This window comes from Pelobates fuscus, chromosome 11 (genome assembly GCF_036172605.1).
Source record: "Pelobates fuscus isolate aPelFus1 chromosome 11, aPelFus1.pri, whole genome shotgun sequence".
In the NCBI taxonomy this organism is placed as follows: Eukaryota; Metazoa; Chordata; class Amphibia; order Anura; family Pelobatidae; genus Pelobates; species Pelobates fuscus.
In genome coordinates this window covers 115,040,203-115,059,651 of record NC_086327.1, presented here as the reverse complement: position 1 = coordinate 115,059,651, position 19,449 = coordinate 115,040,203, and positions in this window count along the sequence as shown.

Genomic DNA, 19,449 nt, shown 5'->3' with positions numbered 1-19,449 from the left:
CACCTAAACAAATACAAGTAAAAAAAAAAGGGCAATTTTAAAACCAGAAATAATAATAATAATAAAAAAAAAGCAGATGCATTCATCACTGCTGACTAATTACAAACACAGAAAATAGGTGAAATGGCGCTATACAAATATGTACATAAAATCCCAGTGCGTCAAACAAACCAACCCGTGTTTTTGTCACAAAAAACACTTACATGTACAGAATTGGATAAAAAGAAAGGAGGTTTTGCGCACACAATAGACGTATAGTAAATTCTGAAAGATAAACAACTTTCATAGGGCAATATATGAAATCCCAATAATCATAAAAAGAGTAATATGAAGCACTCACACTTTAGAGAGCCATATAAGTCGGCTTTCTACTTTGAAGACACATAAAGTATTTCCAGTAAAGTGCTCTTGTGCAGATTGGTCACGTGAGCGCACGGTAGTACTTGGAACGCACGGCCATGATGAGGAGGTCGTTCCTCACAGCGTGGAGGATGAAAAGACACCATTTTGGGAGGGCAAGTGCACCGGAATTACCATATATGGACATAGAGGGTGGGGTTTGTGTGATTATGTGTATGTGTTTTCTAATTAATCAATTTTCTAACAAAATATGCAGTATATAAACAGAAATTGTCTGATGTATTATCATTGCACCTGAGGAAGACCAAGAGAGTGGTCGAAACGTGTTGTGCTAGTTGTTTTTTTTTTTATCTTTTATTGTGAATAAAGTATTTTACTTTCAACTTATCCTGGTTCCTGACTATATCCAGACGAAATCTGATGGTGGGACCAATCTGCACAAGAGCACTTTACTGGAAATACTTTATGTGTCTTCAAAGTAGAGAGCCGACTTATATGGCTCTCTAAAGTGTGAGTGCTTCATATTACTCTTTTTATTATTATTGGGATTTTATATATTGCCCTATGAAAGTTGTTTATCTTTCAGAATTTACTATACGTCCATTGTGTGTGCAAAACCTCCTTTCTTTTTATCCACTGCTGACTAATTATCAATGTTAGTGCATTACTTATGTTGGTAGTTTTTTTTTTTTATACTGCATTTGAATGTGATAAATATCCACTTCTAGGTTCTGCTATAGACAGCTGTTATGCATTCCACTGATGGTTTGCACTATAAGAAGACCGGAGGATTAAATTTAAGTTTGTCTTGTTAAATGTCATGTGACGCGAAATGCATAGAGGGCCATGGCCCTGCAGTTTTTGCGATCTAATGATTTTTGGAAGATATGAATAAAGGATTGAGATTTGGAATGAGCAGTGAATTGGAATTAATCAGCCTTTGCATTCTCTATAGTTAGAGGAATATAATAAAGCCTAAGGTTTCTATTTCCACCAGTGGCACGGGAAGAGTTTGAGGTGTAGCAGCTGTGAGATAATTCACAGGTTAATACTCTGACTGATACTATTAGCACTGTATGTTTACTTCCCAGTAAACTAAGATCAAGTTACATGGTTGCATAGGAGCATGATCTGCCCCAGTGACATGACTTTCTGCTGGAACATGAGTGACCCGGTTATATTCTTTGAGTAAAAAAAACCCTCTGTAAACATAGATTTTAGATCCTGATCCTGACATTTGTTAGAGGAGATTCCCCCTCAGATATAAAGCAGGATATCTAATATAATTGATACAGAATGTAACCAAAGGAATGTGTAAACAACCAATGCAGTAAAAATGGACCCCATAATTGGAACATTGAGTAGTAGGAGCAAGAGCAAATGGGGGAAAAAGTAGTAATTCATGGCTAGTAGAATGGATGACAAGATGTGTATCTCTGTCCTGCCACTTCCCTGTCTTCAAAGATCTATTATGCTCTAGTTATACTTTAAATATCACTTTGCTTGCTCCTTTCACTCCAGTTTTTCTTGTGTTACATCTCCATTATAAAACCTCACCAGCCAGTGTGCCTCCACACCCCTGTTTTACAACATCTAATCTGTTAAATGAGCTGTATTTTCATGTAACCTTTCTTACATCACACCCTTATCCAGTACGCCTTATTCTTATTGAAATACTAAATCTATAGTGCTCATATACTCAGTTCCAGAAGCCTACAGAAATGAGTTTCTTTTATGTTTTGAAAATGATTCATGATAAAGAATTTTTTTTATCTCAGTTTCAACACTATAGCCTCACCTCTATGGTCTTGTGATAAATAACGTAAATATAGTTGAGTAATTTTCTAGCAATACATATAGCACTTACGTCTCCTGTGCATTTAAAATTATGGAATATTCAATATCGAGCGTGAATTTAGCTAATGGCTACATAGCAGCCTGGATGGCAGAATAACATGAAGAAAGGAAATAGAGATTATTATGAACATCTAATATGATTTATTATTATAAACATTTAATATGATGGGTGCAAATAAATGTTTGTTTAATCTCAAAACTCGCTGGTTTCTTTGTCGAAGGTCCTACTTTTGTGGTCCTTGAGATATATGGGCTTCACAGATGGAGGCTGCTAGATTTGCCACAGAATCATACATGCACACATTCTCCATCAATATGATCACTTAAAAATACCACCATCACAGTCTACCAGCCATGTCAGCATGTGCATGTACATGAAGCACACTGACATTACAAGCCACTAGCCCAAGCTCACAAACACAGACAAGGTTGTTACATGGTTTCAGCCAGTGGCATCAGCTTTGCAAGAACGTCTATTAGCTTTTAATTAGCAAAAATGATTCTGTGAGATTGCAGTGCAACAACCCTGTATGTTATGGTAACAGCTTTCCGCCCTCTCTCCCTTTATTTATTTTCTTTATGTTTGTTTGTCTGTGTTTTATTGTCACAGCGTGGCGGTATATGGCCCTTGTCAAGCGGCCTGTGGAAAGTTGATGGGTAGGGCTGTCCCTCCCCTAACCTCAGGTACAGTTATGGATAAGAGACGTGCCCACTGAGCCAATTATCAGCTAGTGGTTAGCATTACGTGGATGGAAGGCCCAGGAAAAGGCCTTGTGCTGGTTGGAATGAGGGGGGAGGGCAGCTGCCCTAAGTTATATTTTCGGTTGGCAAGGTGGTACTCAGCGATAGAGATTTATTTGCTGAGTAATTATGTATATAGTATTTTATGTTATAAAGTTGAAGTTTAAAGATTTATATATTTATATTTTAATAAAGCTTTGGTCTATGTTCTCTAAATGTAAGTCTGGTTGTTATTTCATGAAATATGTGGTTTGGGTGTTATTGGTGGGTTAAGGTATGCCCATACACATTTACCCTCTACCTACGCACATGTCCTGCAATATCATTATACACATTGCATTGTGGCAAAAGCGATAGAGTTAATTGTTACAAAGGCAGGCATGCACAATCAGGCTGTGCTAGGTAGCCTACCTGGCATCACTATCTACTGGGAAACTACCTTTGTCTTTATAACCATCCAGCGGCAGAACTACCATCAGTTCAGCCGGTTCAGCTGCACCAGGGCCCCACTGGCTGATAGGGCGCATCTGGTGGCACATGCACTTAGGGCCACCCGATGGACATGTGCCATCAGCAGCTTAGGCGTGCACTTCAACAGCGTTACTGGGCTCCTGTAATGTTGCTGCTCATTCTGGGAGGAACACAGCTAACATACACTAAGCCACGTGAGAGGGAGAGGAGTAGGCAGAGAGGGGGGTGGGTGAACTCTGAGAGCAAACCCCTAACTACCAACAGCCCCAGCAGTAGCGACCCTCCAGTCTCCTACCTTTTGGGTGCAAAATGTTGACCTGTATGTGTTTCTCTTTGTTTTTGCATGTCTGTTTATCTGTATGGGTATTTATGTGTGTTTGTGTATCTGTATCTGTAGGTATGTCAGTGTTTGTATCTGTGTATATGCATGTGTCAGTATGTGTAATCCTTAATATGGCATGAAATTACAATTCACGCAGTTACAAAACTCAACTCAGTTAAAATGGAGCATTTAATATAATTTAATTATCTTGTTTTAAGTAATTTGCTATCTGCTGGGAAACTCAGGACAAAGCATTGTATAGTAAACACTAAATTAATATGGCAGGCCTCCCAAATATCAGTGAGAGAAATAGAAATCAATATGCATAATGTGGGGTGGCCCCACTAAACTTTACATCCATGCTGGGTCATTCCCAACATAGCAACAACATTGATTAAGTATTGCTAAAGGCTCTTGTGTAAGCTGAAACGTTTCATGGTTTTCCAGTAAAATATGCCTTAACTCTGACCCACTCACACCAGAAACATGTGTAAACATGATAATTTGCACAGACAATTACAAATTAATATGGAAAATAGCATGGGAAGAATGGGATACTCATAAACACGTCCTACACAACATACCCCTTCTTCTGTAGTCTCCCCACTTTAAGGGGTGACCTTAATTTTTGACCAATGATTAATCCGACAACTGTGTCCATACCTTTTGTTTAGACAGAGTATGTGCTTTTAGGATGTCTTGTCACTATATTATTCATCTATAATTTATGTGCTCCTGAATCTGGCATGCGAGCCCAAACTATTATCATATAGTATATTGTAGCAAAAGTATTACAATATATGCATCCAAGATATCTTTCTTTCTTCCCTCTCTTGTCCTCCCCTCTCTTTCCCTCTCTCTCTTTACTTGTCCCTGTCTCTGTTAACTACCCCTTCTTTTCTGCAGAGTTTAAATGTAAAATTGCATGTGCACCTTTATTGCTTCATATTTGTAAGGTTACATTTAATCATGGGATAAACCTGTGTGATTCAAATGACTTTATGGTTATGTCATATATCTGTGCACAATAAATATTGAAAGTAAAATACAAATAAATCTGCCTTTTCAGGTCCTGTCCTGCCACCTCCACTTTTTTCACTTTTATCCTGCTTTGGGGACACCAGGGATCTGTCCCCAACAAACATAGCCTGAGCACGTCATTCTTTGCACTATGCTCAGGGCATTAGGATCCTGCAAAGAGCACACTTCAAATGTTTGCCCTTGGTGGTAAAGCCTACTTTATTTGTGCCAGGCTGACTTGTCAATTTTATGGGCAGGCCCACCTCAAATCCAGGCAGGTCCACACTTTTGGGCATAGACAATGACACAAATAGCCTTGATGGCCTGCTCATTTCCACAAGACACCAATGTTGGGAGATATGATATCACATTCGTTTTAAGATGTTATTTTCAATGGAAAAGCTTAGATAGCAAGAAATACCAGGTAGATTGATCAATTATTTTCATTTTATGAGGCTGCTATTGTGCTATAAACAACACATACAATACATATTAAAGGAGTCATGGTATCAGCTGTTTTGTTTCCCTTGAAAAGGTAAAAATGTAGGCACAAGGACTGGGTTCTTTTTCACAATCTTAATTTTAAACATTGTTATTGGATTGAAGACAGCATAAACAACTCCTTGGAAAAACATATTGTCCTCAAAAATATTGTATAAAATAGACTGACTGTAGACTTGCCAAGTAATGATTTTCCAAAGTGACCAAGCATGAAATTAGAACCTTATAAATATGTAATATGTTTATTTAGCAGTTATCTAGTTAATGTGTAACTTTGAGGTCTAGGGAAACACACAGCTGGTGTGTCATTCATCAGGAAAGAATTCACAGGTACAGAATTATATAAATGAAATGCCAGACCTGTTATCCATTAATGTAGTTTGATACCAATGTGCAATCGGGTAATTATTTGCAATCTACAATGTATTTCTTTCTGGTATTAATCTATTTTGCTCACTAAAATGAAAATCGCTGGGAATTCAAAGTTAAATCAAAGCAAATTTCAAATGTAAGGCCATATTTAAGTAGCCAAATTGAAATTAGAATTGACTCTGGGAATTTTTGTAATTCTGCTTTTTTGGCCTACATTTTGAACTTCACTTTGATTCACTATGAATTCCCTACTAATTCTCACCTTGCAACTTAAGTGCAAAACAGCAAGGGAAGTAATTAATGAATGCTGCCTGGGGTGGCCCGAATGTGGGCAGTGGTATTTGGTCGTCGAGCTCCTGGAACTCTTTTCGGCTTGGCCTACTTGCCAACCAACTATGCGAACGACGTTCAGGAGATGGGATCTACTAACTGGGGGGAGCATTCGCTCCCTGAAATCAAGAGAAGAGGTTAAATGGTTTTCGCACAGAAACCCCCAAATAGAGACCGGCCAGGGCACCTATTTCCCTGGAAGTGTTTTGGGCTATCACCTCGTGTCCGGCAGGTCAAAACTTTACACGGGTGGCAATCCAATTCTGCCAAGCAGATCTGAGTGATACCTGGCCAAGTCTTACACTCAGATCAGAGATATTCGGGGATGTCACTTTTGTGGGGTTCCTGGTTATTATGGGGGTATTTTTGGGGTATAGTTTATTTTGAGTAGGTTTTCCTGTACCTGAGAGATAATTGAATTATAGTTTTCTCACGCAATTATCTGTAAGGCACAGAGGACCCTGGGAAGTAAAACCCTTGTAATATATTGTTGGAGACCCCATGTTAGGGGTCTGTGCATAAAAGCCGCGTGTGGCCGAATAAAATCTGTTGACTCCCAGAACTATGTTTCGTCTAGTTACTGGGGGAATGGATGCTTAAGTGTTTAATGGTTCCAATCTGGCTGAGAGGAGAAATTAGCAGAGGTAACCAGTCGGGTTACCTGGGTTCAGCTACATTGGACTTAGCATTCATTATGTTGGGGTGTAAGGAGTTGAGTAAAATGAGGAAAGTGAGCAATATCAAATTCTATAGATAGATTCTAGCACCCCACCATCTTTAAACATCATCATCTACGACTGGCATTTGGAAGGGATGAGCTAAAACACTGTATTATATGTAGGTAAATTCCACACCGCTTGCCTGAAGTGTCAAATTTTCAATAGTTTATAACTGGTGGAAGATATGTTTCTCTGGTTGTCAATCAGACAGCTTGTGAAGTTTTCTTCCTGATCTATTAGTTCCCCAAAAATAGCAGAAGTGGTAGGCACGCTGGGCTAGAGCACGCTTGCTGCCCACCCTCAATGAACTGTACTACATCGAGAAGCAGGGGCATAACTAGGAATCACAGAGCCCTGGTGCAAAAATCAAAAAAGGGCCCCCTTACCCTTACAGTGGAGTTTGATTGTTTTGGTTGGGTGAGTTTGATATGTATGTGTGGAGTTGGTGAAGTGTGATTGTGTGTATGTGTGTGACTGGTTAATTGTGATTGTATATACGGGTTTGGTTGCATGTGAGTGTGGAGTGATTGGCCCTGCTTGGGGTCACTTCCCTAAGTATGGCAATATCCATTGCTGACGCGAACATGCTGGCTTCACTTCTAGCACACTGGTGTCAGTGTATCCCATATTCCCCCAGCAAGTGCCTGTTTGGGGAGTAACCCAGTGACAGTGAGGAAAAGAGCCGCCTGTAACTCAATCCCTATGTACCCTATGTACCACTGGCACACATAGTCTAATATTGAAGATTATTTCATTGACAGGTAGGGGAGGGACTACATTGTTTTAAGAGCTTTCATTTAAAATGTACACATTTGCTAGCCTTTCTGCTTGAAAATGTAGAGGTGGAAGCTTAGGTTTTTTAATATACACTTATTTCCTAAACTCTTAAAAATGACACACTTTTGTTAATAATACATGTGTATATAAACTATATATATATATATATATATATATACATATATATATATATATATATATATATATATATATATATATATATATATGTGTGTGTGTGTACATACACAAACATGTGTATATTACTACAAACCACATAACATGAGTTAAGCTATTCTTTAAATTAAACTTTTCATCCTTTTAAGCACACACTCTCACTGACCCAAACACACACTAATTGACACAATTTGATTAACCAACACACAATTTTACTGACAGACACATGCCCTCACTGATGCACATACAGGGAGTGCAGAATTATTAGGCAAGTTGTATTTTTGAGTATTAATTTTATTATTGAACAACAACCATGTTCTCAATGAACCCAAAAAACTCATTAATATCAAAGCTGAATATTTTTGGAAGTAGTTTTTAGTTTGTTTTTAGTTATAGCTATTTTAGGGGGATATCTGTGTGTGCAGGTGACTATTACTGTGCATAATTATTAGGCAACTTAACAAAAAACAAATATATACCCATTTCAATTATTTATTTTTACCAGTGAAACCAATATAACATCTCAACATTCACAAATATACATTTCTGACATTCAAAAACATAACAAAAACAAATCAGTGACCAATATAGCCACCTTTCTTTGCAAGGACACTCAAAAGCCTGCCATCCATGGATTCTGTCAGTGTTTTGATCTGTTCACCATCAACATTGCGTGCAGCAGCAACCACAGCCTCCCAGACACTGTTCAGAGAGGTGTACTGTTTTCCCTCCTTGTAAATCTCACATTTGATGATGGACCACAGGTTCTCAATGGGGTTCAGATCAGGTGAACAAGGAGGCCATGTCATTAGATTTTCTTCTTTTATACCCTTTCTTGCCAGCCACGCTGTGGAGTACTTGGACGCGTGTGATGGAGCATTGTCCTGCATGAAAATCATGTTTTTCTTGAAGGATGCAGACTTCTTCCTGTACCACTGCTTGAAGAAGGTGTCTTCCAGAAACTGGCAGTAGGACTGGGAGTTGAGCTTGACTCCATCCTCAACCCGAAAAGGCCCCACAAGCTCATCTTTGATGATACCAGCCCAAACCAGTACTCCACCTCCACCTTGCTGGCGTCTGAGTCGGACTGGAGCTCTCTGCCCTTTACCAATCCAGCCACGGGCCCATCCATCTAGCCCATCAAGACTCACTCTCATTTCATCAGTCCATAAAACCTTAGAAAAATCAGTCTTGAGATATTTCTTGGCCAAGTCTTGACGTTTCAGCTTGTGTGTCTTGTTCAGTGGTGGTCGTCTTTCAGCCTTTCTTACCTTGGCCATGTCTCTGAGTATTGCACACCTTGTGCTTTTGGGCACTCCAGTGATGTTGCAGCTCTGAAATATGGCCAAACTGGGGGCAAGTGGCATCTTGGCAGCTGCACGCTTGACTTTTCTCAGTTCATGGGCAGTTATTTTGCGCCTTGGTTTCTCCACACGCTTCTTGCGACCCTGTTGACTATTTTGAATGAAACGCTTGATTGTTCGATGATCACGCTTCAGAAGCTTTGCAATTTTAAGAGTGCTGCATCCCTCTGCAAGATATCTCACTATTTTTGACTTTTCTGAGCCTGTCAAGTCCTTCTTTTGACCCATTTTGCCAAAGGAAAGGAAGTTGCCTAATAATTATGCACACCTGATATAGGGTGTTGATGTCATTAGACCACACCCCTTCTCATTACAGAGATGCACATCACCTAATATGCTTAATTGGTAGTAGGCTTTCGAGCCTATACAGCTTGGAGTAAGACAACATGCATAAATGATGATGTGGTCAAAATACTAATTTGCCTAATAATTCTGCACTCCCTGTACACTGATATACACTAACTGACAGACACATAGTCATTGGCTCACGTGTTGTTTAACCAACACACACTTTCACAGACATACACAGACACACCCATTCACTGACAGACACACACTCTCAGAAACACATATACAGACATACACTCACTGACAGACACACAGACTAACTAATCTAACACTCTGTCCGACACACACATTAATTGACACATACACTCACTGACACACACATTCACTGGCACACACACAATCACTGACAGTCATACACTGATAGACACACACTCACTGACAGATGTGTAGACACTCACTGAGTGGCACACACCCTCACTGATTTGTCACACTCTGAGAGACACACACATTCACTGATTCACACAGACTCTCTGATAAACACATTTACTGACACACACACACAATCACTGACAGTTATACACTGACAGATGCACACATTCGCTGACAGATACACTCTCGATGATTTTACAGCAATGAAGGAACTTGAAATTTGATTATCTTTTTTTTATTTTTTTTTATAATGCTTGAGCTATTTAGTGCATTAAAAATGTCTTCTTATGAAATTTAGAGCTAGAAGTAGAATTCTTAGTAGATCTGAAGTTTTTGCAAGCTATTTTTAGATTTACCCCAAATGAAAAAAATGCATAATGAAATAGGGGATATATCTACTAAACAGTGATTGTATTTATCGTTTGGATGGTGGAGTCTCCCTTTAATACTCTGCCACCCTCCGTTTGGTACTCATTTATGATTTTCATACGCACACTTGATGTGCACTGATGTTACTCAGTTCACCAACCTGTGCATCCCCGACAGAGAATGGCGTGCATTGGTTAGGGATAGTTTTCGCAGAATGAGTTGCAGTTGCAATTGAGATTTTTAGCAAGTTATAGTTTATATACTGAACTAAAATATCTGGAATAGTGAATGTTTTTCACATTATTTATTGAAGGTAATAGTTGCATACTTGGAACCGGGGAGCCTGCTTGCCTAATTTTTATTTCTCTTCATAAGGTCTCCAGAACTTCCTACTTGACCAAATGTTGGTGTAATATGTTTGGAAAAATAACTAGAATTATTACATTATTATACATGGGAAAAGCTTAGATCTAAAATATATATATATATATATATATATATATATATATATAATTTTTTATAAAAAAAATGTTAACAAATAAGATGAATGTAAAAACCAAAGAAAAAGTTACCTGTGCTCTCTGCTAAATCCCTATGTATATTTAAACAAAAGGAGGTAATTTAGTTACTCCAAAGGCCATTAGAGGGAATGACTGCCAACGTCAAGGCAGACCCCCTTAGGTGGGTCCTACATTGACCTTTCACCTTGCTTCCTTTAGCTTCTGGCAAAGATATCTCTAATGAGACAGAGAGGGGTATTTTTATATACACCCCTATATATTTATTTACCCTTAATAGGGAACACATGGGATGGGCGGCAGCATTGTAACATAGCTGTGTGATGCAAAAAGTGAATACAAATACAAAAAAACAAGTCCTGCGCTCACTCTCATCACTCCTTGGTGGCAGCAACGACCACAGTACACATCAGCCACCATACATACAGTAAAAAACAAAGAAAAAGAGATATCTTTGCCAGAAGCTCAAGGAAGCAAGGTGAAAGGTCAGAGTAGGACCCGTCTAGGGGGGTCTCCCTTGACGTTGGCAGGCGGGCATTCCCTCCAATGGCCATTGGAGTAACTAAATGACCTCCATTTGTTTAATTATACATAGGGATTTAGGAGAGAGCGCAGGTAACTTTTTCTTTGGTTTTTACTGTATGTATTGGGGCTGTACTGTGGTTGTTGCTGCCACCCAGGAGAAATAAGATGAATGATTCAGTGCCTATAGGAAGAGAGGATATACACCAACAATGTGGCAATCAAAGAAGCACTCCAAGCACCATAATCACTAAAGCTCACTGCAGTATCGTGTCAGTATGAATCTGGTCAATGTCAAATTGCATCCAGGTACATGCTGGCATGCTGAAACTATAACCACTACAGTGGCTGCAGTGGTTGTAGTGTCAATTTGTCACAGTTGTTGGTAGATATCTGCTCTTACTATTGATATTGTTAATGAGTTGTTGGAAGTTTCTATGGGACCCTTGGTTTGTGTCAAATGGCTGGAACACACAAAGTTACAGGGGCAACTGGTACCATATCCACTACAAGGGCTGCAGTGGCTATGGTCCTTAGAGTGATCTTGTATATATATGACCAGACATGAAAATGATAAGAAAGAACAGCATGTGTTATGAAACATAATGGAATAGCGTGGGCACAGTGTTTGCCTGTGAATTTGACAACTCTAGCATCAGTCATCATTACTAATGTTCACTTACCTCTAGAGGTTTGATAAATAAGAATGATGACTGTCATAAAAATGGCTGATAACAGTAACAATAATCTAAGAAACAAGGGGGGGTGGCTGCACTCACCTGGACATGCTTAAATGGGGTGCTGCTGGGGGCCATATTATACAATAAACAATACACAAGATCCAGCGCATTCTCCTATCTACTAAACAGCAACTCAATGTTGACAGATTTTATTAGTTTAAAAAAAAAAAAACACCTAATCTAGGCAAAAAATAATGGGGATGTAGTTACATTATATGATCATACATTGCATACAACAATAATCTAACTGCATCAGACCCTGTATAAAGTCAGTGAATATTTACAAACATGCGCGATGGACAATATGCTTGGGACAATATGCTATCTATGCAACACCTGTTTTTTTTCACAGCAAAAGCAGGTTACATTGTATTAGTTAAAACTGACTAATCAGAATGTATCCCCATGTAACAAAAGCACAGGTTAGTGGAAAAGGGCCTTGACAGGGCTAGGAGGCGGGCCTAGGGAAAGTTATGTGTGGATTGGTGGGATAAGTTAGGGGGCTGAGCTATATAAATAGGCAGTCATCTTAGTGAGCTGAAGGCTAGGAAAATAGGCTGGTTTTGAAAATGATTAATATGGTTCTTTGTAAGTTTGGTAGGTTTCGAGCTTGTGGGTTAATATATTAATAAAAGCTGTGGACAGAGTTGACCCATGTACCTTAGTGTCCATGTTTTATTGGGTTAGGTATGTGGATTTTTTTTAATTCTGCCTACCCATATGGCGTCAACGCACCATGTCATGTAGCCCCATGTAACAAATGTCAAGCTTAGTGGAAAGATGCATTGACAGGGCTAGGAGGCAGTCCTAGGAATGGCAGTCTTCCGCATGGGCATGCTGGGCAGTTGTCCGGGGGCCCCACAAGCATGGGGGCTCCAGTGCGATGACTATATGCACAGGCCGACAGTGGAGATCTTACCCAGTGCACCCCTAACACACACAGCAGCCCTGACACACACTAAACCTCTCACATACACACTAAATCCCCCACACACAGCATCCCTCACACACACACTGCACCCCTCACATACACACTGCACCCCTCACATACACACTTCACCCCCACACACACACAAACACACACTGCACCCCCACACACACACTGCATCTCTCTCACACACACTGCACTCGTCATTGTCAGCAGTCTGTGTGTTTGTGTTCAACTGTCTGTGTGTGTGTGTGTTCACCAATCAGTGTATGTGTGCTCAGCAGTCTGTGTGTGTGTTCAGAAGTCTGTGTGAATGTATTCAGCAGTCTGTGTGTATTCAGCAGTCTATGTGCATGTATTCAGCAGTCTGTGTGTGTGTGTGTGTATGTGTGTGTGTGTACTCAGCAGTCTGAGTGTGTGTATTAAGCAGTCTGTGTGTGTATTCAGCAGTCTGTGTGTTTGTATTGTATGAATGTATTGCATTTCTTGGAGGTACCAAAAATATAAGTTTAATTTTAGCGATAATTTATATATTTTTTTTCTGTGAGTGGTTGTGTAGGCTGGGCCACAGTGCACTGCTTTGTCCGGGGGCCCCTAATGTTGTTAAGATGGCATTGGTCCTAGGTGGAAGGTATAAGTGGATTGGTGGGTTAGGAAGTTAAGGGGCTGAGCTATATAAATACGCGGCCATATTAGTAAAATTCACTTTTAACTTGCTTTCCTGTCTGAGTTTGTCCCTCTCTCCCTCCCTGGGGCTGGTTTTGCTGGGTTGTCCTGTTCTGTCACAGAGGCGGGATAGTGAACTGAAGACTAGGAAAATATTCTCTTCGTTATGCTGGTTTCGAAACGGTTAATATGGTTCTTGGTAAGTTTGGTAGGTTTCAAGTTTGTCAGTGGCTCAGAACCTGGTGGGTGTAGGGTTATCCGGGTATACCCCTACCATGGTTATTTAAAACATTGGCACTTTAATGTTATGTTCATGTTGGTAAAATATTGTTATTTCTTTATGTTTTTCAGATATGGGTCATTGCCTTTTTCTAACTGTGGGGGATAGGGATGGTATGGTGGGGTTGGGGGCATTGACTTTATTCAATGTTAATTTATTACTATCATAAATATATTAATAAAAGCTGGGGACAGATTTGACCCATATCCCTTAGTGTCTATGTCTTATTGGGTTAGGTATGTGTTTTTTTTTTTATTCCACCCGCCCATATGGCAACAATGCATCTGTCCTGATAAACTTCTTATTCACTTACACCACTGGCATTTTTGTGTAGTAGCTTTGTCTTTTTAAATTCCCTGAGTATATTGTTGAAGTTGTAATACGTTGTTTGATAACCTTGAACACTAGATCTCAGAAAACCAGAATGATGAAGACCAGATAACACTAGATTTAGCAATCTTTTATTGTTGGGTGTTTCTGGGAAAATATTGCACACAGTATACAGTGTTTAGCTACAAGCATGCTTGTTATGGTACTGTAAACAATACAAGCTGAAATCAGTCTGTGATGTAAGAAAGTTTGTGCAATGCATAGCCTGAACTTACATATATAGTCTTACATCACAAGGGAGTCATTTATTTTAATATAGAGCTAGTGAGATTCTCCCCTCCCTACCCTATTGATATTCAGACAAAATAAAGCACACTCTAGTCCAGAAACAGAGAATAGAAGAACTTTGATAACAGACAAAAGCTTAGAGAAACTCAGTATCTTGCCCTTTGCTCAGGTCTCCAATATTTTTTGCTTACTTGTGCCATTACAAAGAGAACAAATACTATTTGCATATCAGACGGATTCCACCCATAACAGCAGACCAGAACCAAAATGTTGACAAGTTCCCTTTGCATGAGAGTTACAGCAACCCCAGACGATCGTTTTGGTATTTTTGGGGCCTATACCCACTTGGCACATCGAGCATGGATCCATGTTTGTTTTACCATTTTAGCTTAGGGAGAGCCCAAGCAATTACATTGCAACTAAGAACTCTGAGAATGGACAAAAGCTTAGAGAAACTCAGTAGCTTGTCCTCCGATTAATCCCTGCTCAGGTCTCAAAAATGGGCAAGTATTATTAGGTTACGGAGATGTGGGAACTCTTTAGCTTGAAGCTAGGCAACTTTTGACACTCCAGATGTTGTGCGCTACATCTCCCATAAAGCTGGTAAAGTATCAGGGGAGATACAATCCACAAGATCTGGAGTGCCAAAGGTACCTCTGCCATAGATGAACATTATTTTACCCTCCATCCCACAGGCCAGTGAAAGCAGGAAGGGGTAGTACTATCCTTAACCAGTAATCACTTTTCATTCCCTGATTGCACATAGATGGGAAATAAGGAAAGGGGGGGAGGGAGGTATTAAGGCAGAGGGTAGGGTAAAACGATTGGCTCAGTTCACTATTTATTGCTGTTACTCACACCCATTTCTTTTCCACTCGTACTTACAAAACACTTTAGAAGGAAATGTCATATGCCGAAAATTACGAGGAGCCCACAAAAGTCAAGCTGCAAGCTGTTCTAGTACTTAGCACAATGATTTTTTTTCTTCTGACTTACAAATGTGGAACATTTTATGGAGTAAGCTGGTTTATTTACCGACTTGTAAAACAAGCCCATATTCTCCATTTACTAAAACTTAAAATATAAAACAGTTTATCCTCCACAAGCATGAAGCAAATGGAAAGAAAATATCTCCTGTCAATTCCAAAACAACCTAAATAAACTGTGTACGTTTGAGAGGTGAAATCCATCTGTTGCTAGGCGGAGATTGATTTTCAGAACGGGCTCATCACATGTTGCATGATGTTAATTAAAATGAAGCAAAGAAAAGTGCTTACAGGCAGATGGCTTTGTTTATTTTAGCTCTAGGTACACAAGGTAATAAAATAAAAGTTCTATTAAAACGCAGACTAATAGACGCAGAGATGCATTATGCATGCCACAATGGAAAATTGTTTGATACTAAACCAGAGGAAAAATAATTCATTCATTTTTCTATGTCTTGTGAATAGACAGACAGACATTTCCTACATAGTTTGTACACTGTTTTGAACATATTGTGACAGGTAAACAAAATAATTAGAAAACATGTTTTTATAGGGTTAATTTTTAGAAAATTGCTAATAGAGTATGGTTACAGGTTCTGTAAGTACGCACATCATTTTCATAATATCGTTATAGCATATGCTTGTGAGTGATCATTGTGTAAACGTGAGGTTGTTGATTTGCTGTAAAATGGATGGTGGTCAGTAATAGATGGTTGAAGTCACTCTCTCATGGAAAAACTGTACAAAGTATTTAGACAGGTAGTGTATGTACATTAAGGCAACAGTATAAACAGAAAAATATTGTTTAAAATCGTACAAGGCTATTTAAAGGGACACTACAGGCAGGGGTCAAGTGCTGGGGGAAAAAAGTTTGTGAACTCACCAAAGATCCACCTCTCCACCCTCCCTCCCCCCAAAAATAATTATATGCTTGTATGCATATATATAGTTGGGTGAAGGGGTGACAGAGTGTGGAAGCTAAAAGTAATAGTAATTGGGGATGGTGATATTGTATGGACGGGGTGTCAGTGTGTGTATGTTGATGATAGAGTGTATGCGTGTGTGGGAGGGTGACACGGTGCGTCTATGGGGGGAGTGACATGGTGTGTGTGTGGAGTTGTGACAGGGTGTGTGAGGGGGCTGTGACAGGGTTTGGGGGGGGGCTGTGGCGGTGTGTGGGGAGACAGAGTGGGGATGGCTGTGACAAGGTTTGGGTAGGAAGGCTGTGAGATGGTAGGGGGACTGTGAGAGGGTAAGGGGGCTGTGGGAAGGTAGGGGCTGTGAGAGGGTAGGGGGCTGTGAGTGGGTAGGGGGTCTGTAAGTGGGTAGAGGGTCTGTAAGTTGGTAGGGGTTATGTGTGGTGGGTAGGGGGTCTGTGTGGTGGGCAGGGGGTTGTAAGGTGGGTAGGGTGACTGAGAGTGGGTAGGGGGCTGTGAGGTGGGTAGGGGGGTTGTGAGGTGGGTAGGGGGGCTGTAAGGTGGGTAGTTCAATGGGTAGGGGGACTGTAAGTGGGTAGGGGACTCACTGACAGACAGACACACTGACAGATATACACACTGACAGATATACACACACAGACTCACTGACAGCCAGGCACATACATACACACACACATCACACATACACATATACACACAAACACACACACACATTTCCCCCAAACACTCACAAATTATTTTTTAAAATCCACCAAGCCTCCCTACATTTGGGAGAGCTGGGTGGATTTTTTAACCAGTGGGGCTGCTGGTCGGTCTGTGCGGGCAGGAAGGCAGATGGGCGGTTAGACTCCAGGCGGGCAGTGAGGGAGCGCTGATCAGTGAGCTCTCCCTGCTCAGCTCACTTTCGCAACACAGAGTGATGCAGGGAGCCAGAATATGACGTCATATTCCGGCTCCCGGCATCACTCTGCGGCGCACGAGGGAGCTGAGCAGGGAGAGCTCACAGATCAACACTCCCTTGCCGCCCGCCTGCCCCAAGGCTAACAAGTCAAATGCCTTCTTTGCCTCACGGGCAAACAAGTCCTGCAGGACCACAAACGGGAACGTCGTTCCTGCTGTGGAAAAAGTGCAGGAACGCTGTTCCCATGCGTTCCTGCAGGACTCGAGTCCTGACTACAGGAACCCAGACCACTTCAACTCATTGTAGTCATCTGGGTACAGTGTCCCTGTTGCCCTTAGTGCTGCAACGTGAAACATTGCAGTTCCAGAGAAACTGCAATGTTTACATTGCAGCACTAAGTCTGCCTCCAGAGGCACTTCCTGGATCCTAATGGACTTTTGGTCCGGTAACCGACACTGGACGTCCTCACACTCTGCATGAGGACATCCAGCATCTGCTAATTTCCAAAGGAAAGCATTGATTCAATTCTTTCCTATACATTAGCATCTGCTCGTCGAGGGACCTCAGATGAGGAGGAGTCGCAATTTAGTGCCGAGGGACATCGGTGCTGGGATCAGATAAGTAAAGGGTTTTTACCCCTTTATTTACCATGGCATGTGAAGGAGGGGCTGGAGGGAAGGTGGAGGCATTAGTGTCAGGAATATAGCTTTGTATTCCAGCCATTATAGTATCCCTTAAAATCACATAACTTGAGCAGTTAAATATAAGGATTAAAGGACCACTCTAGTGCCAGGAAAGCATACTCGTTTTCCTGGCATTAGAGTGCCCTGAGGGTGCCCCCACCCTCAGGGACCCCCTCCCGCCCGGCTCTGGAAAGGGGAAAAGGGTTAAAACTTACCTTTTTCCAGCGCTGGGCGGGGAGCTCTCCTCCTCCTCTCCGCCTCCGTTCCTCCCCGTCGGCTGAATGCGCACGCGCGGCAAGAGCTGCGCGCGCATTCAGCCGGTCACATAGGAAAGCATTCATAATGCTTTCCTATGGACGCTTGCGTGCTCTCACTGTGATTTTCACAGTGAGAATCACGCAAGCGCCTCTAGCGGCTGTCAGTGAGACAGCCACTAGAGGAAATAGGGGAAGGCTTAACTAATTGATAAACATAGCAGTTTCTCTGAAACTGCTATGTTTATAAAAAAATTAGTTAACCCTAGCTGGACCTGGCACCCAGACTACTTCATTAAGCTGAAGTGGTCTGGGTGCCTAGAGTGGTCCTTTAAAGGGACACTCCAAGCACCGAAACAACTTAATTTAGAAGTTGTTATATTGGTGCCTGAAGCATTCCTTTAAGTTTAAAATGTAATTACTATTTTTAAAGGGTTACTCCAACCCCATTTGGCTTCTTATTCTATTTTATGAATTATGCAATATTGGGCATTGCTCTATAGGTTTCCCCTATCTAAATTGTCCCTATCTGTGGATTTAATTTTTCAACAGGTATCCATCAGTATGGAGCAAGCTCATTCTGATCTATCCAAGGTATATAAAAGTCAGCACGGACAGTTTCCCAACTGTTAATCTAGCATTGTTTCTCAATCCTTACTTGTTCTTAAATATAACAACAACAAAAAACTAGAAAATAGGACAAAAATGTATTCATAAAAAAGCAAAACCTGAAAAGTGACAAGTCTGTTTTCCCATAACCTTTGATATACTTAAAGCAAACAAAACTCGATTTCTTTGATAAGTGGAATTCACTTAAGTGACTATTGCTGCCCTAAAGTGGAGATTCTGTTCTCAGACGTTTGAGAAGACTGCATAAGACCTGTTTTATCTATCAGCAAACTGGTCTGGTCGGCCCATATATTGACAAGCTGAATCATAAATTAATTGCTGCAAATATTATGAGTGTATTATTTCAGTCATTATGTTTAATATTTTTTTGTTTTTTTTTGTTTTTTTTACCATGAAGCTTTCTGTACTTGTAGTCTTTTCTTTCTACCATTATCTTTTTTTTCTTTTCTTTTTTGCCTCTTTTACCACGGCCTCCTATTTTGTTACAGCAGAGACACACAAACGACCCACCCTCCATATCCACAATTAGAGGAAAAGATACAAGAGACCTAGAATTACTTAACGAGGACAGAGGTTCAAAAAATATCAACACTCGCTCCGAACGTATTTTTAAACTATCCTCCAAAATACTCACTACCTATCACATTAACATTCTGTCCAAAGGATTAACATTTGTTCCTGCTTCCAAACC